The sequence below is a fragment of the Copadichromis virginalis genome, linkage group LG19 (assembly GCF_057382275.1).
Source record: "Copadichromis virginalis isolate Kocher_CV1m ecotype Utaka linkage group LG19, C_Virginalis_male_GT1.1, whole genome shotgun sequence".
NCBI lineage: Eukaryota > Metazoa > Chordata > Actinopteri > Cichliformes > Cichlidae > Copadichromis > Copadichromis virginalis.
The window spans coordinates 9,697,352-9,723,891 of record NC_140636.1 but is presented as its reverse complement, the minus strand read 5'-3'; the positions used below and the strand labels follow the sequence as shown (position 1 = coordinate 9,723,891).

At 39.4% G+C, this 26,540-nt stretch overlaps 1 long non-coding RNA gene across 1 annotated transcript; it reads right to left on the bottom strand.

The window, feature by feature from the left end:
* Positions 1-2,223: 2,223 nt before the first annotated feature.
* LOC146685530 (uncharacterized) lies at positions 2,224-6,922 on the bottom strand. The gene is made up of 3 exons (XR_014916728.1): positions 6,633-6,922; positions 3,480-3,596; positions 2,224-3,378 (listed from the first exon to the last, which is right to left on the bottom strand). It is a non-coding gene; the product is annotated as an uncharacterized LOC146685530 (long non-coding RNA).
* Between the last annotated feature and the right edge of the window lie 19,618 nt (positions 6,923-26,540).

Below are 26,540 nucleotides of genomic sequence, written 5' to 3'. Positions count from 1 at the left end.
CGAAAGATTAAAAATATAACAAAGAGGAGTACTTATACAATCTATTGTCTTTTTAATTATGACCATGTCTATACCATCACAATCAGTAGATTTTTTATTTTTACAATTTTTTACGATTGCTACTATTTCTTTTATGGTAGTATCGGCTAAGAATATGGAATTAACCATTCTATTATCACCTATCCAGGCTTCCTCATCTCCTGGATCATCATTTTTCCTGATTAGATTTGCTAAAGTAGGTCCAACATTTACAAAAAAAGAATTGAATTCGTTTGCTACTTCGGTCTTATCTTTAACAACTTGATTATTATTAATAAAATAATTAGGCCGAACTTTGGGTGTGTTCTTATTACCCAATACCTCTTTAAAAATATTCAAAATGCCCTTAATATTATTTTTGTTTTCCTGAAAAACTTTATTATAGTAATCTTTCTTAGCTTTCCTCAATATTAATACCAACTTATTTTTATATAGTTTATATTTCATTTCCGCATTTTTAGTTCTATATATTATATACTCCCTATATAAATTATTTTTCTTTTTACACGCATTTGCAAGACCCTTAGTTATCCAAGGTTTCCTATTTATATTCTTTTTCTTATGCTTAAATGATATCAATGGACAATGTTTATCATACAAGGCCAAATATATATTTAGAAATACTCCGTATGCAATGTTGACCTCATTAACATAAACCTCCTTCCAGTCCGTTTCCATGAGATCTTGTCTAAACCTATTAATTGCTTCATCATTTCTTAACCTTCTATAACTCACAAAACTAGCTTCTTTCTTTCTTTTCATATTTAAATCGAAAATAAAAAAGACTGGTAGATGATCGCTTATATCATTTATGATGAGGCCACTTTCAATATTATTCTCCAAACTATTAATAAAAATATGATCAATTAGTGTTTCTGATTTCTCCGTTATTCTACTCGGCTTTATAATTAAAGGATAAAATCCTTTACCATATAATAGTTCAAAAAAATCTGACGAAGCCTTATCATTTGTCACTTTACAAAGATCAATATTGTAATCACCACACAAACATACAGTCTTATTTCCCTTAACCTTACTCAATAAATTTTCTACTGCTTCTGTAAATAACTCAATCTGTGATCCCGGTTTCCTATATATACACGTTACAATTATATTACTTCTCTTTTCTATATCCAATTCTACTGTCACAGACTCCATTAAATCATCCATAACAACAGACATACATTCAACTTTTTTACATTTCAAATCACAATTAACGAAAAGTGCATTACTATTTGTGTTTGGCTGTTTTCTGTCTTGACTCATTTATTTTTGTTTATATTTATTAATCTGTGTTTGTAACATTTTGGCAGAAGGCTGCAGAGGAAGAGTAGCCAACTGGCTTGCATTTTAAGAAAAGCTGATAATAAAAATAATCTATTGTTTCTTGTTAATGCAGGAAAATAGACGATTCAAGCATATTTTAATAGATCGGTACCCACTATACTAAAGCAGATCAACACTCACAACATGGATCACACTGCTGCTTGCAGTTTCCATATTAAAGGGATATTTAAAGAGTCACTATGTTTTTTTTATATACATTTTTTTATTTACAATTTTTTATAAAATTTACTATAAAAAAATCGTTCTATATAAAAAATATAGAACGATTAAAAAAAGGTTATTTAATTTCTAAATGAATACTAATGAAGAAAACTATCTAGATGTGAACACTGGAGCTGTTTTGTTTTTCAGCTTTCTCTGTCATCTGTAAAAAAACTAAGTATTCTGGGTAAACTAAGAGGCGCCTGTTAACAATCAGCCTGTGTTCTCTGGGTCACGGTGTTGTTTCAGTATTTACAGGTTATGTTTTTTAATGCATGACTAATAGTGTGTCGTTGTTTCACTTTAAACACTGCACATTCTGTTTTAATTCAATCAAAAAAAAAAAAAAAAAAAGAATTGGTTTGTAAAAATGGTGCAACTTCCGTGATGTGGAACTGGTTTGGTGTTTGTCCGTCAGATACACAACAAAGCACATTTTTTTGCAGAACATGCAAGCGGCCGTTGTTATTGTCATATTTGTCGGACTAAGATGCTCTTAAATCTGGGAGTAATCTGGGTCCTAAACTCCGTATGATTCAGGTCAAACAACACTGCAGCATCACTTAGAGTTAAAAACTGTCTAAATTCTTTCATCTTTAATAAAACGATCAGCATTGCTGCTTTGCGAGGTGTAACTATAAAGTTTAACTTCCAGGCATCCATGAAAACAAAAGTTATTACATTTAACGGAGTTAGAAGTTAGCAGGAAGCTAGCGGAAGTTAGCTCGCTAGTTTCGCTAGTTACCTAAGCATGATATTGCATGTTCTGACTGAGAGATTTCTGAAAAAAATCAAACGTACACCTCTGCTATCACTTGCAACATAAATGAAGACAGGAAACTAAACAGCAGTGACGTTTGTAGGGTTACTGAAGTTGGGCTAGCTGGTATATAATGATGTGCTACGTGATCGCTAGCGACACAGCTATGTTAGCATAACATAAACAGTGAAGCTGGAGGACCAACACTAACACTTTTCCACTTATAAAAGTTAACGTGAAGGTTCTTCATGGTTAGAGACAAATGCAATCGCATGGCAGGATGCTGTAAACGGACCAAACTTCAGTCAGGAGAACAACTGAGATAATCCATCCACAATACGAGGTTAGTCATTAATATACTGCAACAACATGGGAATAGAGCAGCTGCCAGAGAATTCAACATTAATGAATCAATGGTACAGAAGTGGAGGAAGCAAGAAGAATGAGTTTAATAAAGTTTGATTTATCTGACTGCTTTGTTTCGCTTAATGTGCCTTATAATCCCGTGCACCTTATGGTCCGAAAAATGCGTACTGCACACTGCAGTTTAATGTTGCAAAGCACCTCTTTTTAACTTCAGTGGATATTATACATGGTTATGCTCAGGACATGTCAGCCCATTTCTAGTGGAAATGCCTTTTGGTTAAACTTTCAGCAAGCAATTTGCATTTGTACTGTTACATTTTTATAAAGCTTTAATGTACATAAAAACCAGCTTCTTGTTTAAGTGAATATAAATGGAAGGTTGTCTTTTTGCGCTAGTAATGTTGTGGAGTTGTATTTTGTCTCGCATCAATTATATCGTCGGTTACATCGTTATCGCAAATTTTCAAATATATATCGTGATAAATATTTTTGGCCATATCGCCCTGCTCTAATAATCAGCATATAGGCATTTAAGATTATAAATTTAAACCTCAACAGTACAAAGAGAATGGAGAGCTTCATAATGACAGAACCACCTTTGGGAGGCCAGGTTAGACAACTGCTTGAGACTGTTGGTTCGATAGGTTCAGGTGGGGCCAGTGGACCTGCAAAGTAGATGAAAAACATTGACAGAGCTTACTATCAAGTGACCCTGTGGTGCATTGTCTAAAACAAATATGGTTTTCACAAAGATGGAGCTTCTTACCTTACATCAAGTTCTACAAACGCAGTGCCAGGTGGCACAACCTGGCCTGAAAACGCACTTTCCAAACTACAGGACTGCTTCACACGGACAGACCAAGATATATTTGAACACCAGGACCTAGGAACATTCACAGGATCAGTTCTGGACTATATCAAGTTCTAGTATGCGACTAGAAATGTGACTGTGGATAAAAACATTTGGTCATCCAAATCCAAAAGCCCCTTCTCAAAGCCCACGATGCTGCCTTCAGGTCAGGCGACAGAGCTCTGTACAGGGCTGCTCGAGCTGATCTGAAAGGAGAATTAAAAAAGCCAAAGACATACCATAAAAGAAGCAGTTCCATTTGTCCAGCAACAACACAGGTAGGGCATACAAGACATCATAAACCACAGACACTGTGCTGTGAAAACAGAAAACCCGAGTGTGCCGCTGGCAGAGGAGATCAATTGCTTCATTGATTCTGTTTCTTCGGCAGTTCTGAAGTTGGCAGCATGGTGTTCAGAGAGCAACCTGGCACTGAACACCAAGAAAATCAAAGAGATCACTGTCAACTTCAGGAGGCACAGCAATGACTTAGCCTCCCTATACATCAATGGTGAGTGTGTGGAGGGAGTCCACACTTTCCAGTTTCTCGGCGTCCTCATCTCCACTGAAATTACCCAGACAAACAACATCACAGCGGTCGTCAAGAAGGCCCAGCAGCTGCTGCACTTTCTGAGGGTCTCCAGGAAGTACAAACTGGACTCCGACCTGCTGCAGACCTTCAACCGCTCCTCTGTTGAGAGCCTGCTGACATACTGCATCACAGTAAGGTACAGCAGCTGCAAGGTAGCACAGAGGATCATCGGCTGCCCTCTCCCCTCCCTGATGGACATTTATTCCTCCCACTGCCTCAACAGGGCAACAAACATTATCAAAGACAGCTCCCACCCTGGCTTTAACATATTTAACCTGCTTCCCTCAGGGAAATGCTACAGGTGCATCAGCACAAAGACAGACAGACTCCAAAATAGTTTCTTCCCAAAAGCCATGACCACCCTGAACTCACACATGCACTAACAACACAGCTCCACCCCCCAAACCAAGGACTTCCCTCTAGACACAGACTACACAACTACCATCAGCACTGTGCAATATTTAATTTACATGCAATAACTGACTCTCTCTTTTTATAACACTTTTTTTTTTAATTTTTATACATTTGATACATTTGAATACTGTTCATATGTATATTGTGCTGCAGAACTGTGCACCTCACCTCCCTTTCTTTTCCCACATGTCTGCACAGAGTAAGAGATGCTCTGTATCTCACTGTACTTGTGCATAGTGACAATAAAAGGTTACTATTCTATCCAAGGTTTCTCAAGGTGAAGATCAAAGTCTGCCAGATTTCATTTTGCTAAGTTTTCCCTTTTAGACCATGGTAAAATTTGTATATTGTATTTACTTGATTTAAAAGTCTTGATTACAGTTTGATTATAATCTGGCAGAACATTTGGACTGCTAGAAACGGACTTAGTTTTAAAATGTAATTTAAATAAATCATTTCATCTTATCATGATAACAGGCCTTAGGATTAAAATGAGATACTGCTGACTATAATTGGAAATCCATCTATTCACTTCAGCTTATCCTTATCAGGGTCACAGAAGGGCTGGGGCCTATCCCTGCTATTATAGGAAAGGTCACCAATCTGATGCAAGGCAATTTAAAATCCCCAGTTACTAGAAGAGGACCCACACAAACACAGAGAAAGCATGCATGGTTGATGCAGATAGGCCCCGGCCTGGTGGTGGGATTGAACTCAGGACCTTTTTGTTGTGAGGCAAAAGTGCTTATACAGTAGATCTGATGTACTCATGGGACAGAGCTTTTGTCCAGGACTGTAAGCACAGCACAACAAACAAGCAATCGGAAACAGGAGAAGACATTAGCATGGACAGTGAATTGGATCCTCCCCCCCTAATATTGTTTTCCAAAGATCTCCAAATTTGATCAGGTTTCCTGGATGGACCTATGCTAGCTAGACATTTAAAGTCTCCTTACGCTGTCAAAAATTAAGCAAAATAAAAAATTTCAGAATAAATAAAATTTAAAAACATTTGTATCTTTCGACTGGGTGAGCAGTACTCAACCCCACCAAAATCACCCATTCACTCAAAACTTTTGTTGGGATTTGTGACCAAGTTAGTGATGATTAAAAGTTCAGAGCACCTGTGTGCTAAATATCTGTGACTCTCTCAACTTGGTTTTTTTCTAATCTCCTTGGTCATAATTCAATGTCGTTTCAATATGAGCCAATTTTTTGGGGAGGTGGGCATGACTTGGAAGCCTATCCAAGGTTTAAATGGTCATTTTTCATATGCTGGACCTTCAAACAATTTCTCTGCTGTTTTTATTACATATCCTTGAATTCTGGAAGCCTTCTACCATAATTTACTACTCAAAGCCACAACGTCTTCACAAAACTGAGGTTTTTTGCAGGAAACAGAAAGTCACAGTGGTTATAATTTGTGATGTGTGTATAAAAATAGAGTATTGTCTCAAATTGTCTTCCAGCAGCTGAAGTGGAGGTGCCAAGAAGGCATGTAGGGTATAAAAGTCATTAGACTCAAGACAGAGTACATGTGGGTGAATGAGAGGGGGGCAGGGTGAAACATGAAGCCGAAAGGAGTAAAGTTAGTCAAGAGGGAGAGTTTAAATAAGAGTGTGAAAGCAAAGTTTTACTGCGTGACTTCCAGTGTTGGGAAGGTTACTTTTAAAATGTATTCCATTACAGAATACAGAATACATGCCCCAAAATGTATTCTGTAACGTATTCCGTTACGTTACTCAATGACAGTAACGTATTCTGAATATTTTGGATTACTTAATATATTATCATGCTTTTTACAACAACGTGAATGTACTATTGCTCTGTGATTTATTACTATTACTGAAGGTCCGCGACTCCGAACTGTAGTAAAGGGACCTCTGACTAGTACGGCGGGGTCCCTGTCGGCTCGTAGCCGAAAAATAGCTTTACTTTGTTGTGTGGGTCAACTTTTCTTGCGAAAGACAGAGAGAGGCGTTGAAAGACTGCTCCAACGGAACTTATTGTTTCGGAGGAAAACACGAACACGGTGTACAGTCGAGTCTTAATAGCTTACTTACAGCTGGGCTCGTCAGGCACTCTTCTTGGCTGCAGTGGTTATTATTATATTTACATGCTTCCAGCTCCCGTTTTTGCTCAATGACAACTCGTACCTTTCCACTGGCCTTTTTCTCCCTCCTCGCGCTCACAGACACATAACGTGTATGGCAGTCCATTCTCCCTGCAACACGGACTACACTGCCCATGATGCTACATTCTTTAGAGCTATGCTTGTAGCATTCTGCCTGTTAGCTTAGCACAACAACAACAACAACAACAACAACGAAAAGGCGCTCTCTCACCCAGGAAACACACAGTCTCAGAGAGAGAGAGAGAGCGTCGCCCTGTAACCATGGCAACCGCAACGCTGCCACCTGGAACAACAGAACGTAGCTGTCAAACAAAACCCAAACAGTCCTGACCCGCGACAAAATGAAACAGGAAAGTACCGCAGTGTAATCCATTTATTTCAACAAAGTAACTGTATTCAGAATACCACCTGTTTAAACGGTAACTGTAACGGAATACAGTTACTCATATTTTGTATTTTAAATACGTAACGGCGGTACATGTATTCCGTTACTCCCCAACACTGGTGACTTCAAACAAATTCCAGTTTTTCTCAGTGTCTTGTTCTGTCTGAGGCCAGAAAAGAAAATTGCTAATGTAACCTTAATGCGCTGCTGCCTGTTCTAAGGTTGGTCACAGCTGGAAGACGTCAATTTTAAACCCTGCTTTTGGGTTTGAGAAGAAGCATGTAGAAAGTAATTGTAGCATGCACATGAGGCCTGAACTGGGGCTTTAAAGTGGCACTACTGAGGCAAAGTCTTTGCGCCACCTGCACTGTGTTCCTTATTGGGGGACATCATGTTCTGTTTCAGAATAAGCTGTCAGCTCTATCTCTTTTCTTTGTTCAGCAGAATGCAGATACACCATTAAAAAAGCCTCCCATAGTCTGTTATTTCGGATGTTACATCCTCTGTATAAGCTGTATTTGCATTGTGGTTGCATCTGTGGTTAAATCATGTCTAATCCTCTGCTAACACAGCAAGGGTTTAGAAAAACTACCAAGGAAACATCTACATATATGTTTGAGGCTTTAGTTGTGAGTATATAAAACAGTCACATTTACATTCACTAACCCTGAAATCATTGAAGATTTCATTTCACTTTGTTTCACTTTGAAGGAGGTAAAATTGCAGAAAACATGGTGAGTTTTCTCACCACGCTATAAAAATGAAAGAAGTATTTCCATGAAGTGGAAAAACAATTGTATTGGTATACTTTTATCCATCGCTGATGCCCAAGTTGGGTAAACAACCTTCATGTCTCCATGGCAGCAGAGTGCTGCAAGCAGTGCAGCAGTGACGCAAAACAACCCCAGCTCTAAATGGGAGAGTTTACAGGAGTTTGCCGTTTGACGTGTGTGCAAGGACACATCTAGTCATGCGTATTTTCATTTTCCAGCATCATCCCATCAGAAGTAGGGGAAGAAAAGATACAGTGCCAGTCTTGATCCTTATTGGCCAGAACTGATTTTAGTAACCCAGCTTCATTGCCTTTACTTGAATTTGTTCTAAATGTTTATGATTTTTTATTATTATTATTTTAAATGAAAAGATAAAAATGAGGTATTCCTGAGCATCTTTCCATAAATTGTTATTCATAAAATAAAAAAGTGGAACAAATATGCAGAAGAGCTTCACTTAATTTATACCAGGATAACCCGGCCAATTATAAATGGATTAAAACTCATCACTTCACACTCTCTGCTTGCATGAATTCCCTCAACAACAACTCTGATTCTCCCCTCTTTTCTCCCTGAGCTGTGTTCTCCTGTTCCTGTCCACTGCATGTGTTTGTGCTTTTGAGGAGCAGCTTTAGAGGACTGGCGTGGGCGAGCGAGAGACAAGTGCTAAAAATCCCACAGCAACAAGCGGATGATACACAGATATCAGTAAACAACACTGATGGAAAGTGTTTTGACCACTTTCTGTTTGTCTCTTATCCTTGTGTGTATGTGCAGCGGCTACATCATTATATATGCTGCAAGCATCTTTTTTTAAGCTAATAAAATCTGTTCTCAAGAAAGGATTCATTGATTGATGAAGTGAATACATTTCTGACAAATTGTGGTATGCCTTTCCCGATTCTGTTAATTACAAAAATAGCATTATCTTAAAATATTACATTAAAAATGATAGTTGTAGCTTTAAGTAATATACAGTACAGGACCCACAGAGTACAGTATAAAAACATGCCATAAACCCAAAAGTACCCAAAATAAGTTTGTAAATAGAACATCAATAAAGATTAATATTTTAGCTAAAGACACAGTCGTGGATATATATATACATACATGCCCCTGAGACAATCCAGCACATAACTGCAGGGTGTAAGATGCTAGCAGGCAGGGCATACAAGGCAGGGCATAACCACTGACAGACAAGATGGGGGTGGCTAACCAACCGGACATAGTGGTGGTAGACAAACAGAAGAAGACGGCCGTAGTGATCGATGTAGCAGTTCCTAATGACAGCCACATCAGGAAAAAGGAACACGAGAAGCTCGAGAAATACCAAGAGCTCAGAGAACAGCTTGAGAAAATGTGGAGGGTGAAGGTAACGGTGGTCTCAGTGGTAATCGGAGCACTAGGTGCAGTGACTCCCAAGCTAGGCGAGTGGCTCCAGCAGATCCCGGGAACAACATCGGAGATCTCTGTCCAGAAGAGCGCAGTCCTGGGAACAGCTAAGATACTGCACAGGACCCTCAAGCTCCCAGGCCTCTGGTAGAGGACCCGAGCTTGAAGGATAAACCGATACCTTCATCAAGGTGCCCTGGTTCCTCAACACCTGATGCGGACCTTCATATTTATCTCTCTTGCTCATGTCTGCGGTAGGCTTGGTTAACATGGGGGTCTAGCCTTGGATCCTTACTGGATACAGGCGCCCCAGGCTGGAATCGGACTCGCGACTATATATTTATATACTTATTTGCAATAATAAGAGGGGACTTGACCAAATGGGAATAAATTGGAATAAAAACAAATTTTCTGAATTACTGCCTAGATTTTATTAAGTACTTAATATATTTATTTTTTTCAGTCCTCCATAGCCTTTAATAATCACAGTCTAATGTTTCCCCCTTCCTCACAGAGTCTTAAACTGACTTCCTGGAACGTGATTTCTATCTCGGAGTCTATATCCTTGCTTAACAGGGAGTATCTGGTGAAAAACTGCGATCATGTGGTTCATGTCTTATGGTCAAGGTCCGTTCTGCCAGAGAATTCTGAAAAAGCTCTAAATTTCCCAGATGAGGGAAGTATATCCATGGGATAGAAGGTAGAAGAGTTCAAGGTAACCTCTCCTTCCGCTCCTCCTCACTCCCACACTGCACTCCACTGAGCATCGCAGTCATTATTACAAGCCGAGAAAAGCTCAGAGAAAACAATTGTTCAGGAAGGAGATCAAGAGCGGATTCCCAAAAAGAGATTATTTCACAGTGTGTCTTCGATTGTAGTGTGAGTAACAAATGAAAACAACCAAGAAGTTTATCAGTGATCGTGATATGTAAAAGTGTTGCAAATTAATTTTGCTTTTTTGACTTCACTTTGATTCTTACGCCAGTTTTTACTGGTAGATAAGATTAACAAAATTTGAATATTGTTTAACTTAAAGGGAATCAGTAGACTTTAATAGTAAGGAAGTGAGTTTGTCTCTTTGGCCTCCTTCATCATCAAGAAATTCCAAATATGCACAATGTTGCTGGTGGATTGGTGCAGCCACGCTCACAAACTTAAGTTAATGTACCTCTCTGCTTTAAACTTGCTTCTCTAACACACAGTAAATAATAAAAGTAGTTTTTAATACAAGCTGCACTTTTTTCTTGTACTTTCTGGTCTCTTGGGAGCAGAATGGCACAATCATACCCAGTATCTCATTAAGTTGTTAAACATGGAACAACATAATTTCTTCTTCTAGCTTTAACTGTAAGTCAATGTTAAAAGCAGTGTTTGAGTGCAGCATACTGTATAACTGCATTCGCATTACAGCAGTACTGGGACTGGGTGTACTGTACAGTAATCACATTGCAGTAACAAAAATGATATTGTTTCATTATAGAAGTTCTTCACTTATCTGTGCTGTGAATCAGAATCAGAATCAGAAAGGGTTTTATTGCCAAATGTTGAGCAGGTTTACAACATTAGGAAATTGCTGCGGTGCTTCAGTGCAAACATGCTGACATAAATTGCGCTTAAATACACATGAAAAAATAAAAGTAAGAATAAGAATTAAAAGTGCTACGTAGAAAGATATATACATGAGTGCAGGTGGTGATCAGTGCCAAAACATGGAATGATGCAGTGAACACAGCGTAGGGTCATGTGTTAGTGGTGGGAACAGTCATATGGTTATTGTTCATGTGTCCAACAGCAGAGGGGAAGAAACTGTTCTTATGGCGAGAGGTTCTGGTGCGAATGGACCGGAGCCTCCTGCCTGAGGGGAGCAGGTCAAACAGACTGTATCCAGGGTGAGAAGGGTCAGCTGAGATCCGAGCTGCACGCCGCAGTGTCCTGGAGGTGTACAGGTCCTGCAGAGATGGGAGTCTACAGCCAATCACCTTCTCAGCAGAGCGCACAACACGCTGCAGTCTCTGTTTGTCCCTGATAGTGGCTCCAGCGTACCACACGGTGATGGAGGAGGTGAGGATGGACTCGATGATTGCAGTGTAGAATTGCATCATCGTCCGTGTTGGCAGGTTGAATTTCTTCAGCTGCCTCAGGAAGTACATCCTCTGCTGGGCTTTCTTGATGACGGAGGTGATGGTGGGCTCCCACTTCAGGTCCTGAGTGATGGTGGTACCCAGGAAGCGGAATGAGTCCACAGAGGTGATGAGGGTGTCAGTCAGGATGATGGGGGGGAGTGGGGCTGTGTGCTTCCTGAAGTCCACAATAATCTCCACTGTCTTCTGGGCATTCAGCACCCGGTAGTTGTGGCTGCACCAAGACACCAGACGTTCAGCCTCCCTCCTGTAGGCAGACTCATCCCCGTCCGAGATGAGCCCAATAACGGTGGTGTCATCTGCAAACTTGATTAGCTTGACAGACTGGTGGGTGGAGGTGCAGCAGTTGGTGTACAGGGAGAAGAGCAGAGGAGAAAGAACACAGCCCTGAGGGGAGCCGGTGCTGATGGTCCGAGAGTCCGAGACATTCTTTCCCAGCCTCACATGCTGCTTCCTGTCCGTCAGGAAGTCAGTGATCCACCGGTAGATGGGATCAGGCACATTCATCTGGGAAAGCGGGTGTAGGATTGAACATTTCTAAATGTAAATGGGTACGTGAAAAGTTTCTCAAATCAGATACTTCCATATACTGATACATTTAATTTGAGTCTTTAAGTATTTTCATGCTTGCATGTATTGTATGACTACAAATACACTGACTCGTTACTAGCCAGAAAGTTGGGAACTCTGTATACTGCTAATCATTAATGTTGCCATTTTGAATACATTGTAGAAGGATGCATCAACAAATCTACAGCCAGCAGGAGGATACGGTGCAGATGGGTACCATGCTGGAATTCCCTGAGCTCCTAAGAGCGACTCACTCTTTCACAAATTCTTTTGCTGAGTTCACAAGTATGACCAGGTTGTCTGACCTGATGGTGGTATTTTGTGATGTAGTTCTGATGGTGATACATCACTTGGAATGCAGTACTCCAGTCTAAAGCCAGCTCCAGGGTATATTTTCATTATTTCACTGTAGGCAGCTCCCACTACAAAGTCCCTGTACAAGTTAAAGAGTAGGGGGAGTTTAGGGCACCTTACTGACATCCTACTGAAGTCTCAAAGAAGCTGGTGGTTCCTTTAACGCACACTTTAAGCTGCTGTAAAGACCACAGTGTAAAGTCTGAGGTGAATATCAAGACAGAAAAATAAGGCATCCCTTGGAACCCAGTCATTTGTGGCCTTGAGATCGCTAAAGGCTATGAAAAGTGGAGTTCTTAAGTTTCAGTATCACTTGTAAATTTATTTCAATCCAAATTTATTAGGCAAAAGCAGTTGTTCATATGCTTCTCTGAACCTTTATGTTAGGATTCAAGAACTATATGGGTGCATTATATTGACACTAAACATGCTAATTAGTGCTAAGTAACAGTTCTGAACAGATACCATCAACAGAAACTTTACTCACAAGAACTGAACCACCAACTTCTCTGGTGATACAAAAACATCCAAATCCAAGCATGTATTCGGTCTGGTACAACAAAGCAGTTTTATCCTCTGCACTTTCCTCTGCGCTCACAGCAAATGAACTATAGTGAGTATAAGCTAACTCATCCATTTGGAGTTCATTCATTCTTAAAGTCTGGGGCATGGCTGCTTTGATTTACAGTCTGTGACATTTAAGTTACTGAACAGTTCTGCACTGTGTTTGTGCTGTTGGTGTAATTTCTGATCATTAATATGGATTTTTGTTATGCACACATGCGGTTCTTGAATGTAGCTTCCTAATCAAGCTTGCTAGTGTTAGCTGACACTTAAGCCATTAGCCTCATTCAAAACAAACAAACAAACAAACAAACAAACAAACAAAAAAACCCACCACATGGCAGTGATCAAAACAAAGAGTCCAGAAACCATTGGGCAACATCATGGAGAAGATTTAATTTACATGCATTGACTTTACACTGTTGTTAAATGTATCTCATATTTAATCATGTAAGTATGTTTGTATCGTAGGCCAACTGCATCTGTATTAACAGAAGTATTCAAATTTAGACCCAGCAAATGTCTCTCACCCACAGAAATCAGTGTTGTTTATCTGGCTTTTAGGATGTGCAGCAATTAGCTCAAATGTTCAAAATAATGACCTCATTATCAAAATCCAAAATTCAGGTCAGCTGTCAGCCTAACGTTGAGTTCTGCTAAGAAGCACTGAGATGAAATGTTTAGTTTTCCCTGTGCTCTGTTCTGCCTCTTTTATTTATTTAGGAAATACAGTATCTGTACAGATATTATAACTCATCAATCCCTTCCTGACCTAAACTGCTTCTCTGCAGACTACATGCACGTGAATATTCAGGCTATCACTGCGGTAATAGGGAACAGCAGGATGAAAGCACTGAGAATCCAGCCCCTTCCACCCATCTGTCATTACTGTCAGAGCAGCCGGAGCACAGAGGGTCAATGAAACTAATTTAGACATGATTAGGGAAAAAGAAATTGGGCAAAGGATGATTCAGCTTGCATTTGCAAAAAAATTTGGACTCACAAGAAGCAGAGCGGCTAAAAATCAGCGCACATACCCTATCCAGAGGACATGTGACACACACTCTCTTAAACATACGCTCAAGTTCACGGCCCTTATTCCCACTCACACACACAAACACATTTCCCAGTGCGAGGGGGAGGACGCATTTATCATTTTTCTCTCACTGGTCTCTGTGCTATTAGAGCAAAGGTTAAAGGAGAAGAGAGGACACAAGAGGGAACACGCAGTTCCTCCATTCGCTCTGGATTTTGCAGAAAGGAAATAGTCTGCTGGTGTTGCCTCGTATCGTATAACATCCTGCTGCAGAGTGTTTCAGAGACTAATATGGCAAATAGAATTATCAGAAAATAATTGAAGTAGGCAGAGAAAGAATTTAGGAATCAGAACAAGCATTTGGTATTTTCAAAAGGACTAAAAAACGGATAAATGAATCATTTGAGGCAAACAGAGCAGTACAAAGCAAAGCTGGATTCTATATCCAAACTCCATTTACTACTTCTTTGGTGCATTCTCCTCCAGCTTTTTCTTTGCTTTGTTGCCGTGTTTCTGTCATGTACAATATGTCACATTTCAAGCTGAAAACAAACTGGCTGCATGTGCTTTTCTTCCTTTAAGGTGTTTCTATCATAGAAAAAAACTCTTAAATTCAAACAGAGTCAGAGAAGAGTTGTTTGAACATAAAGCTGCTGACCACTGATTTTACCTCTGGATTCAAATCCTGCTTAGGTCAGCACTTGCTTTGTTTGATGTTACCTTCGGAAATTTAAAGGTTTTAAGATCAAAGCATCACAGAACTGCTTTGATCAGAGCTCTGCTCTTAAAACACTACTTTGTCTTTAGCTGTTTTCACCTGCTGCCTAATTACAAGAGGGCGCTACAGCGCTACTATGAAGATTTGATTTGGCACGGTTTGGAGAAAAGCTATCCCCGTTTCATCTTAATTTAGATAATGGGAATCCTAAAACTAGTTTAACCACAGGACTGCTGATTTAACACAGAATGAAAACAATTATATTTTCACTGGATAGGACTGAACAGCTGTTAAATGAGACATAATTTAATCCCCTAAATAGATTGATACATCACTTTTAATTCCTATAAATCAAAGTAGCTTAATGCTGTTTGCCATGGGAAGTTGTTATCCTTGAAAAATGCTGTAGATTGCCTTAGCAAGTGTTTTTATTACTTGTCGATCCATTTTAAAGTAAAGTGGCATCTGATGGACCTACTAACAAAAGCATGCAAAATGTGTCACAGAGAGTTCACCTTTAGACGTGTTGATAGATGTGAGTAATCTTTTGAAATTCAAGTAAAAATAAAGGTCAAGCCCCTTGGATAAAATTGTGGTTACCTCTAAAGTAGGCATTCTTGGTCCTTTCAAGTTAAATCTTTACGTTGTTTAAGGACTGCTTACGTTATGGACTGGATCTTTAAAATCTTTTGATGGTTCAGATCCAAAGAATTCCTAATAGAAGATGAGTTATTGTATCTGTGAGCAAACAGCTCAGCATTAATACTGGACAACTCTGCAAAACTCTGCTTTTGTTAAACTCCCAGTTTAACTACAAAACAACAAAAACCATTGGTTAAGATGTCGTTGAATGAATGTAAAACTTTTGGTCAAGGTTAGAGAAAGGTTACTCTTACAAAAAAGCAGAGTAGTAATGTACCTATACTTTTTTTGCCCGTCTGTCTGTAAAAACAGACGTTTGTCTGTCTGTAAAAGATCTAATTTTCTAATTTTCCCTTCACATGTGTAATTAAGTACCACAATTATTTTGATTTTATTTTCTGTGCCAATATTTTTTCTGTTTGTGTAGGTGTTGCTTTTATTATAAAAGCATTGATGTGACTATATTGAAGAGTGACTTTGCAGTGATGTAAATCCAGGGAATCACTGCTCTAAAATTTGATTTCAGTTTCTCAAAAATTGCTTAGAAGTGTAAGGTCATCCTGTTTCATCTCAGCTGTGTCTCTCAGTGACCTGGTCATTTTTGAGGATTGTTTCAAAGTCTGGCCATGAGCTCCAATCAACCCGTGGCTGAGGGTCCACAGCGGGCCTGAGCGTGGAATATTTTACAGCTGATCTGAGCTAAAATGCAAAGCTTGAGAAAGTTAATAAAATGGTTTCTTAGAGAGGTCAAAGAGGTCATTCAAACTGATTTTTGTCCTTTTATGAAAAATGTATGTCCTGTCAGTGCTGCCTGGTAAAACCATAATGAGGAATTATGCTCTGAGCCTTGAAGGCCAGTTAAACCAGAAAGTCATATTCAGCCACATTTCCTCTGAAAAACAGTTGGTGTTAATCTCTGGGTCTCTTCCACATCACGTCTTTTATTCTGTCTTCGTTCTCTCTCCCCAATGGCAGATGGCCCCGCCCCTCCCTGAGCCTGGTTCTGCCGGAGGTTTCTTCCTGTTAAAAAGGAGTTTTTCGTCCCCACTGTTGCCAAGTGCTTGCTCATAGGGGGTCATATGATTGTTGGGTTTTTCTCTGTATGTATTATTGTAGGGTCTACCTTACAATATAAAGCGCCTTGAGAGGCGACTGTTGTTGTGATTTGGCGCTGTATAAATAAAATTGAACTGAACTGAGTTGATGATTCAGTCACTGTTTTGTGCTTCTTTTCACTGACTGTGGCTTGAGTTAAGGAGGCATATTGTGCAATACCCTTTGACTAAATACCGTCCACTTTGTTCCTCTTTTATAGAGTTGTTTTAACCCATTGTCTCCACGAATTACAATTTTCATGACTGTAGAGTTTTTCCAGGGAAACTATAGCTTCCAGTATGGTTGGCACCTACAATTATCCAGTTGGTTCAGTTTGTTGTCTGTTTGTTGGACAGAATTACTCAAAATTATGAAGATATTTGCTACAAACTGGCACAAGAGCGCCCTGATCCAATTTAGTGGAAACTTTGGATCTATGACTTTTATAAAGGATTCTTTACCATTATGAGACAGAGCACCACACAGGTTGGAGTGGCAAAATGTTCTCCAAAAACAAAACCAAGAAAAAAAACAAAAACACATCCAGATATATTAATATGGATACAGATGTCCATATCTTAGTTTGTGTGGAAGGAATTTGCAGCCTTGACAATGGTATGCAGTCCCAGACTGCTTAGTAGTGATATACCTAGTTTGCTTTTTCTTTAGTGCTCTGAAACACACAGAGGTTAATAGTTTCAAACAGAGTGCCACAAATAACAGGTATCCCTTTAGAAATAAACAGTGATACTTCTAAAAACCTTGTATCCCCACACAGCATTTAATTTAACTAGTTTAGGAAGATTTCACTTTTCTAATAGTTTCACAGGCTAATAGTTTTAAACAGAATACCACAAACAACATGTATCCCTTTAGAAATAAACTGTGATACTTCTAAAAGCACATATTCACACCTAGCCACACTATCACTGTATCAACCCCCAATGTTCCTTTAATGCAACCAGCCCTATAATTATCTACTAGTCACAAACACACTGCAACAGTAAGACTTGTTGATTACACGTGGATGATTTAACTACTTTTTTCTTTAGCGCTCCGAAAAGACACAGAGGCTAATAGTTTTAAATAGAGCACCACAAACAACAGGTATTCCTTTAGAAATAAACTTTTCTTGTGTTGCTTCTAAAAACTACAGATTCTTAACTCTGCAACAGTTAGACAGAGTTGGTTACAGTTAGGCCCCCAACAGTCAGCAAAACAAGTCATAAAACAATAAAAGAGGCTCCCTTATCAAGAGCATCCCAGCACACATTCCTACTGTAGTTCCATTACAAACAGTTTCCTTTATCTTATCTTATCATGTCAGAGGCCAACTGAAACCAAGTCCACCTATATAAAAACACCCCATCAGACACACAGTAGTTTCTCAGCACTTCACAACTGCCGCAAGGTATATCGTTTTAACTTTTTATTTTTTCAGATCCCAGACACAGCGGTGAGAGGTAGTTAGCACACAGTTTGGACATGTAGAAAACATCGTTTGTTTGGAACACATCAGCAGAGAGGTAGAATTCATAGCTGTTCATAAGAGTTTAATTTAATCAAACCTCATTTTACGGATCTAAGTGGCTCCTCATCACTAGCCAATTCACCATTTTATTTAAATGTCTGAATTTTCGGAATGAGGATCCAAGCGGGACACAGAGGCTGCTAGTTTTAACGCACCAGAATGCAAATATAAATAAAAGCCTCACTATCCTGAGAGCCTAGCTGCAGCGACACCTTTCTTTCACACGGATTCCTGGATGTGCGTTGGATCCGACTTTGCTACCCGCACAGAGCGTTTCTGACAGTCGGGCGCTGCTTATACAATAGAGAAAAGCAACAATACACCGTGTTTCTCTGCTCCAAGACATCCGAGGGCCTTTCACAAGGTAAGCATGTCTGTTATACCCAGCGCATAAATGTCTCTGTGTTAACGCTGATTATTCAAACCCTGTTTAAAATGTGACACATTTGTTATTCCAAAACATTTCCTCTAAAGTTGCAAAGTTACTGATTTAAAAATTTTATTTTTGAATTTTTAATTGCATGACAAACATACGATAGACTCTTGAGCATATTTATATAGCTAAATGCACAATGGTATAACCGTGCTAAATAAAAGAGGCCCAAGCACCAAAGCACTCTAATGCAAGCCTCTAAACTGCATGTTGATAAGTACATGAAGCGTACCTCTACAGCTTAAAACAGTCTGTATCCATACTTTGAGGATCTGCTGAATTGTTTTTAATGGCACTTTTTTTTTTGATGAACTGCAGATGATGATGAATTCCTCTTTATTGTAGAAACAGTCCCTAAGCTGTTGTTGCTCATACTTACTGAGGTCCCTAGCTACTTCCTTACTATGTCAGTAAACTTTTTGAAAAGGAAGCTGTTGTAGATTTAAAGAAACATCTTAATTGAAGCAAAGGCAAAAAATTGGAATGAATTTTATGTGACTGTTCATATTGACAGGAGCTTTTTTCAAACGCATTTTCAATCAGTTTTTACAAGAAGTGTAGCTCATACAATGGTATAAATGTATTCTTTGTGATACTTTATAAATATGAAACTAAAGATTTTGAGTTCGTGCACATTGTGAATCAAGAATCTAAATATTTGTGTCACAATGATTTCTATAAAAGCATTTTGTTTATGGGGATAATGTGACAAATCTTTTGTGACCCTATTAATGATCAATGGTAATTGAAGAGGAAGCTTGAACCCTGGCTCGGGACATTTTCATGACAAGTGTCAGCGCAGACAACTACTAATGAGAGAACATGTTTTATCATCATAAACACGGTGATAAGAAGCATTGTTAAAGTGTCACTTCAGTAATGTTGACTCATGTTTTTTAATAGATGACTTAAAACACTAAACTCTAATTTCTGTGGTTATTTTAAGTTTACAGAATATAACATGTGGTAAGTCGACGAGTTTTACTTCTCACTGTCCGTGTTATGTGTATCTATTTATCATGTATGCTACTTTGCTCTACGGACTGTAAAATGTTTCATTGTGTTCATGAAATAAACCAGACTTTCACCGTCTGCATCTTTTACTGTTTTTCTGCTTTTGTTCACTCCAAGTTTGACTAAACCTACAGATATCCAGAGTTAACTCACTAACAATGTGGAGCAGTCTCAGTGTATTTAGCTGCTTTTTCCCTGAACATAACCAACTGAGAGAAACGCCTGTGGTCCTCACTTTGGTAATTTTGAACGCTGAAGGAGATTTGTTCAATAGACACCTTATACTAGTGTTTCCTGCACTTAATCCATCACTACTATGTTCTATTTAAATCCAGATTCCTTTTATAGTTTGCAGTGAAATTTGTTAAACCGTTGCTTAATGGGACAGAAGTACAAGTCGCTCTTTACTAACACATTTGTAGATAAGTTTATTGCTGAACAACACAGTTAGCAGTCTCACACACTCTTTAGGTTTTTCAAGTTTTGTGTGTAATGGTTTAGTCTATCAGACCTTACCCTTTTCTCCCCAGTATCACAACAGTATGACTCCCAAAGTACGGCTCAGTAAACAACCTATGATTCTAAAGCCAGAACAGAAAGATACAGTTGGAAGATGAATGATTGCGTTTTTATGATGCGTAGTAAAACGACCCCCTCTTCTTCTTCTCTGTGTTGTTGTTGTTCGTGTGTGTGTGTGTGTGTGTGTGTGTGTGTGTGTGTGTGTGTGTGTGTGTGTGTGTGTGTGTGTGTGTGCCTTAGAAGTCAAATAATACATTAGCCATACTTAAAAAAACATCTGAATTTCATTTAGAACTGAGATTCTAAGTTGTAAGCAGAAATCTTATGCACAGCCAGAAACATGTTTCCCCACTTTCACAATGCTGAGGTGCCAAATCCACAACCCCCAACAAATGGTTTGTTACACGCGGGTGTGAAGGGCAAGCTTTACTTACACAGCCTCACACACAGTAGATTTTTAAAGTTTTTTGGGTACAGTGGTTTAGTCACAGATGCAACATCCACTTTTGATAAAGATCACTCCACCTGTTTATTTCTTAAGAAATTAAGCGTCTTTATTAAGCTCTTATTTATACATGTCTGCACAATAATAGACACCGTGTGCTCTGAGACATTATTGTCTTCTACATCTGCTTCCATTGGTTTGCATTTTAACCTCCCAACCTTTCAGGTTGTTATGAACAGCTTATATTTCTAACATTTTGTGATGTAAAAGTGAACCATGTTTTTTTTTTTCTGTTTGATGGAAGGACTTAAGACACGAGTTATTTAAACAATTCTAAATGACCGTGTGATGGCCATAGTACTTTATGTGGGCCAAATGTGTTAAGGATAATGTTTATCAATGTAAAATTGCAAAGAAGCTTTGAATAGATTATAACATTTTGTAAACAGATACCTCAGAAGCTGTACTGTCAGCTTTATGTATGTAAGGTAAAACTTTCCAAAGTACTTCCACTTAAGTAACTAAACACATAAAGTCACCCTTACCAATAATCCACTGCTCCTTGAAAAAAGTAGCACAAACAGACAACTGACTGAGCAATGATAAGTAGAGCTACCCGAGGCCGATACTCAAGCAGAAGAAAATTAAAAGTTGTCAAAGGAGCTTGGAAAGAAAAGTGTCTGGACTTCTTTAAGTTGCTTGAAGACGTTTCACCTCTCATCCGAGAAGCTTCTTCAGTTCTAAGGTCAAATGGTGGAGAGTCCCAGATATAAACCTAGTGGGAGTTTCCCCCCACAGAGGGACAAAAGGACCCCCTGATGATCCTCTAATCGCCTGAGCCAAGGTGTGAAACTGGGCGTGGGTCCCAATCAGCCAGAGTTTCGGGTGTGTTCATTGTGAAACCTGGCCCCACCTTATCATGCGAATTCCTGAGGTCAGATGGCCCAGGATGTGTGTGGGCGTTAAGGCATCTGGGAAGGGATCTCAAAACTGGATTATAGATGGCAGAGAGTTGGTGTCGTAAACCCCCGCCTCTGTTCAAAGATGGTCGCTCACAGTGGACATAGATGGCTTCTTTCACTCCTCTTTCGAACCATCTGTCCTCTCTGTCCAAAATGTGAACATTGGCATCCTCGAAAGAGTGTCCTTTATCCTTAAGATGCAGATGGACTGCTGAGTCTTGTCCTGTGGAGGTGGCTCTTCTGTGTTGTGCCATGCGCTTGTGAAGTGGCTGTTTGGTCTCTCCGATGTAGAGGTCTGAGCATTCCTCGCTGCGTTTTGTCTTTCGGGTGAACCAGTTTCTGTCTGAGCGTGTTGCTGGGTCTGAAATACACTGGGATGTCATGCTTGGAGAAAACTCTCCTGAGTTTCTCTGATACACCGGCTACATAGGGGATGACAATGTTGTTGCGTCTGTCCTTCTTATCCTCCCTCGCTTCTCGGATGAGAGGTGAAACGTCTTCAAGCAACTTAAAGAAGTCCAGACGCTTTTCTTTCCAAGCTCCTTTGACTACGATGACCTGGATGACTGAGAACCTTCACAGACAAAATTAAAAGTTGTTGTTTTTGTGGCTCGAAAAATTAAAGAAAGTATGTTTAATAATTCAACAAGACCCGCACCTTCAACACATGTACATTCAAATTTTGGAACAGGCTCAACATTGCTGTTGTTCAAAAGTTTTTATCCGTTCGAAAAAGTCATTTTACGGCTTTAATGTTTCCAGCTGATAAGGAGAATGAGTGCATTTCAAATGTGCGTCCAAAGGCTTTAAACATCTGCTTTGTCTGTAACGCCAGTATCAAACTACAGAGCATTGTTTTTACTAAAATTCAACATTTTCAGATGAAAATTTGGCTGCTTTTTGGGGTTTTTTTCACTGTAACACCCCCCTCAATGCCATTTTTAGGATATTCTTGGTGATCCTATTTTTTCATATTTATGCTTTTGGCACTGAGGGTATCTAATACGCACGTTGTCACTGTGTTTTGTACTACCAGCTGTGAGGGCTCTGCTTTTGCTTTGAGCAGTCTGTTTTTATTTTGTCTCGTGAGTGTGTGTGTTTTTCAAACGAGATCCTCGTCAGTTTGATTTTGTTACCACAAACTTTGTGTGAAGTTCACAACAGAGGTAAAGAGATTTAAACACCCCAGTTTAAGGAGGCAGGCAGGGGTTGGACCAGCTGCACAGGGCTGGTGAAGCAGAGAGTGTCCGGGGAGATGTGCAACAGAAGCAGAGGGAACATTTTACAAGATGATAAATGGCAGATTTAGATGATTAAGGATTTGTTGACAAGATTAAAAGACACGTCCGTCAGAGTTCAACAACATTACAGTTTGATTAAATAAAAAAGTTTTTAGACTACACAAGGTTCATTTTCTCCTCTGATAGTAAGCATATTAAACATGTCAAGAAAGAAAGAGTATAAAGAGGGGGGTGGGGGGGCAAAAAAAGTATAGGTATATCACTACTAAGCAGTCTGGGACTGCATACCATTGTCAAGGCTGCAAATTCCTTCCACACAAACTAAGATATGGACATCTGTATCCATATTAATATATCTGGATGTGTTTTGGTTTTTTTTTTTCTTGGTTTTGTTTTTGGAGAACATTTTGCCACTCCAACCTGTGTGGTGCTCTGTCTCATAATGGTAAAGAATCCTTTATAAAAGTCATAGATCCAAAGTTTCCACTAAATTGGATCAGGGCGCTCTTGTGCCAGTTTGTAGCAAATATCTTCATAATTTTGAGTAATTCTGTCCAACAAACAGACAACAAACTGAACCAACTGGATAATTGTAGGTGCCAACCATACTGGAAAAACTGTGCAGTCATGAAAATTGTAATTCGTGGAGACAATGGGTTAAAACAACTCTATAAAAGAGGAACAAAGTGGACGGTATTTAGTCAAAGGGTATTGCACAATATGCCTCCTTAACTCAAGCCACAGTCAGTGAAAAGAAGCACAAAACAGTGACTGAATCATCAACTCAGTTCAGTTCAATTTTATTTATACAGCGCCAAATCACAACAACAGTCGCCTCTCAAGGCGCTTTATATTGTAAGGTAGACCCTACAATAATACATACAGAGAAAAACCCAACAATCATATGACCCCCTATGAGCAAGCACTTGGCAACAGTGGGGACGAAAAACTCCTTTTTAACAGGAAGAAACCTCCGGCAGAACCAGGCTCAGGGAGGGGCGGGGCCATCTGCCATTGGGGAGAGAGAACGAAGACAGAATAAAAGACGTGATGTGGAAGAGACCCAGAGATTAACACCAACTGTTTTTCAGAGGAAATGTGGCTGAATATGACTTTCTGGTTTAACTGGCCTTCAAGGCTCAGAGCATAACTCCTCATTATGGTTTTACCAGGCAGCACTGACAGGACATACATTTTTCATAAAAGGACAAAAATCAGTTTGAATGACCTCTTTGACCTCTCTAAGAAACCATTTTATTAACTTTCTCAAGCTTTGCATTTTAGCTCAGATCAGCTGTAAAATATTCCACGCTCAGGCCCGCTGTGGACCCTCAGCCACGGGTTGATTGGAGCTCATGGCCAGACTTTGAAACAATCCTCAAAAATGACCAGGTCACTGAGAGACACAGCTGAGATGAAACAGGATGACCTTACACTTCTAAGCAATTTTTGAGAAACTGAAATCAAATTTTAGAGCAGTGATTCCCTGGATTTACATCACTGCAAAGTCACTCTTCAATATTGTCACATCAATGCTTTTATAATAAAAGCAACACCTACACAAACAGAAAAAATATTGGCACAGAAAATAAAATCAAAATAATTGTGGTACTTAATTACACATGTGAAGGGAAAATTAGAGCTTTTACAGACAGAGTAATTAATGCCTCCCTCAACAATTTAAAAGACTGAAAAATGTACTCTTTACTGACACTTTCTACAATAAGCTGTGAAAGCACGATCACGCAGAGAATGCGTGTTTCATATGAGTTAGTGTGCTAAGCTGTTTTAAATGCAGTGCTGTACACTGGCAGCCTCAAGTGGTAAAAAAGAGGTAACTCACCAAAGTGAAGCCAGAGTCCAGGGAGTGACCTTATGGTCACTAACGCAACAGTCTAACATGTCTCATAAAGAAAGATCACAATGTCAAAACATTCAAAACAAGCCATGGCCAACGTGGGAGTCAACGCTTGTACTAATACGTGATAAATACACCGATCCAGCACGACATTATGTGTACTGGTTTGGTCCAGTCAAACAGACGAGCTATTGTAGCTGAAACTGTGGAAAAAGTTGATGCTGATCCTGAGAGACAGGTGTCAGAACACAAAGTGTATCACAGTTTGTTGTGTATGTTATTGCATAGCCTCAAACTAGTCAGGGTGCCCATGCTGACCCTGTTCACCATCAAAAGCACAAACACTGAGCGCATGAGTATCAGAGCTGGACCGTGATGCAATGGAAGGAGGTGGCCTGACGTGATAAATCATGCTTTCTTTTACATTACATGGATAAAAGCAAGCCGGAGGAGGCAGTGTGATGCTTTGGGGAATGTTCTATGTCGACTAATTTCACATAATAAAGCTACAAGACAGAAACAGTTTTAATCTTCTGTGTTTCCCTTTGTTTAAAATGTACCTTGCCTCACAGCTCATATGGCCTCTAGTCTGACTTAAGGCCATTTAAAATGTTCACATTTTTTTATTTATCTATTTATTTTGCATAGTATGTTCTGAGATTAACAGTGAACCATTAAGAACGACTGGTACTTTGCAGGCTGCATGCAAAAGCAGAAAGTAATTATAGCATGAATACCGACATACATTAGAGCAGCCTCAGAACTGACCAGAGTTCAAACGATACAAAAATCTGTTGAAAGGCTGTTAGAGTTGATCAAAGTTATGCAGACTTGTGTAAAACATTTAGCACAATGAAAACAAAAAGAAAAAATATGACGATAATAACATGATAATGCAAAGGGAATTCCAAGAAATTGGATGGGATGCTTTATAAGATCTGCACATGGTACAAGGACACTCTCCTGATTTTATTTTGTGAAATAATCTGAATAAATGTGTACAGAAGAAGATACAGGACATACCCTCACAACAACACCTACAGCCAATTTAGAGCAGCCGGCAGGGGGAACCTGGATGAATCCAGCATCAGCTCAAGGGGAGCATCCAAACTCCATACAGAGTCACAGCTGAGCAGGAGTTTCAAACTCGGAACATTCTTTCTGTGAGGTGATGGTATAATGCTGCCAAAATAAACAATAGAGGTGGGTATTTTGCACAAAACAGTAATACAGAGGCTTAATGGGTGGTGTGTGAGTTAGCTTCAACCATTAAACATCCCCAAAAAATGTGGAGCGACTTGTAAGTTTTTTACTAAACGTGAATGAAAATGAGCGATCACAGAGGGTTCAATCTTAAGAGACTCTTAAGAAACAAATATCAGAAGCTTCTTAGTGGGACTGTAGTCACATGTAGGTCTGTGTAGCTTCTCAGTCATCCAGGTCACGGCAGACCTAGGAGCTTTAAAAAGAAGGTGACTGGACTTCTCTAAGTTTGTTGAAGAAGTTTCACCTCTCATGCAAGAGGCTTCTTCAGTTCTAAAGAATTAATTACATGTAAGTTTTCATATGATTATATTGTAAGTGCTAAAACGTTAACTTGAATAGAATCTGCTTAAATGAAATTTACTTGATTGTATAAATCAAGTTTATACTTAATGATTCATGATTTTAATAAAAAAAAAACCTTTGATGTTATAAATTTCAGTTGCATTTTACTGAAACTCGTTGCTTTGTGCGTGCGTGTCTAGGTTGCTCTGTGGAGATTTATTCCTGTCATGCTCTTTACCTTCTTTTTACGATATCTGGCAGTTCAACATGAGCATCACTGGCGCACAGCTGGTGTTCTGTGGGCCTTGGTGGACTCATGCTTTTGCTGTGCTCCTTTTTTGCAATCATGAACTCAGAACAGGTGAAGATTGCGCGGAAATCACAGAGATAAAGTCTGGACTCCATCACAGCACCGAGGTGGTCTCTTTTATTACACGACAAACAGCTCCTGATGAGTAACGTGTGCGGACACACACGCACTCGGGGGCTTAATTATCCGTGTTGGAACACAGCTCAGTTTCCGAGCCTCCTCCTATTGCGCGCTAAGCTCCGAGAAGGCGTGTCCAGTGACGTCTCCGAATGGGACAAACCTTAAACGTAGGATTTGGTGGGCTGG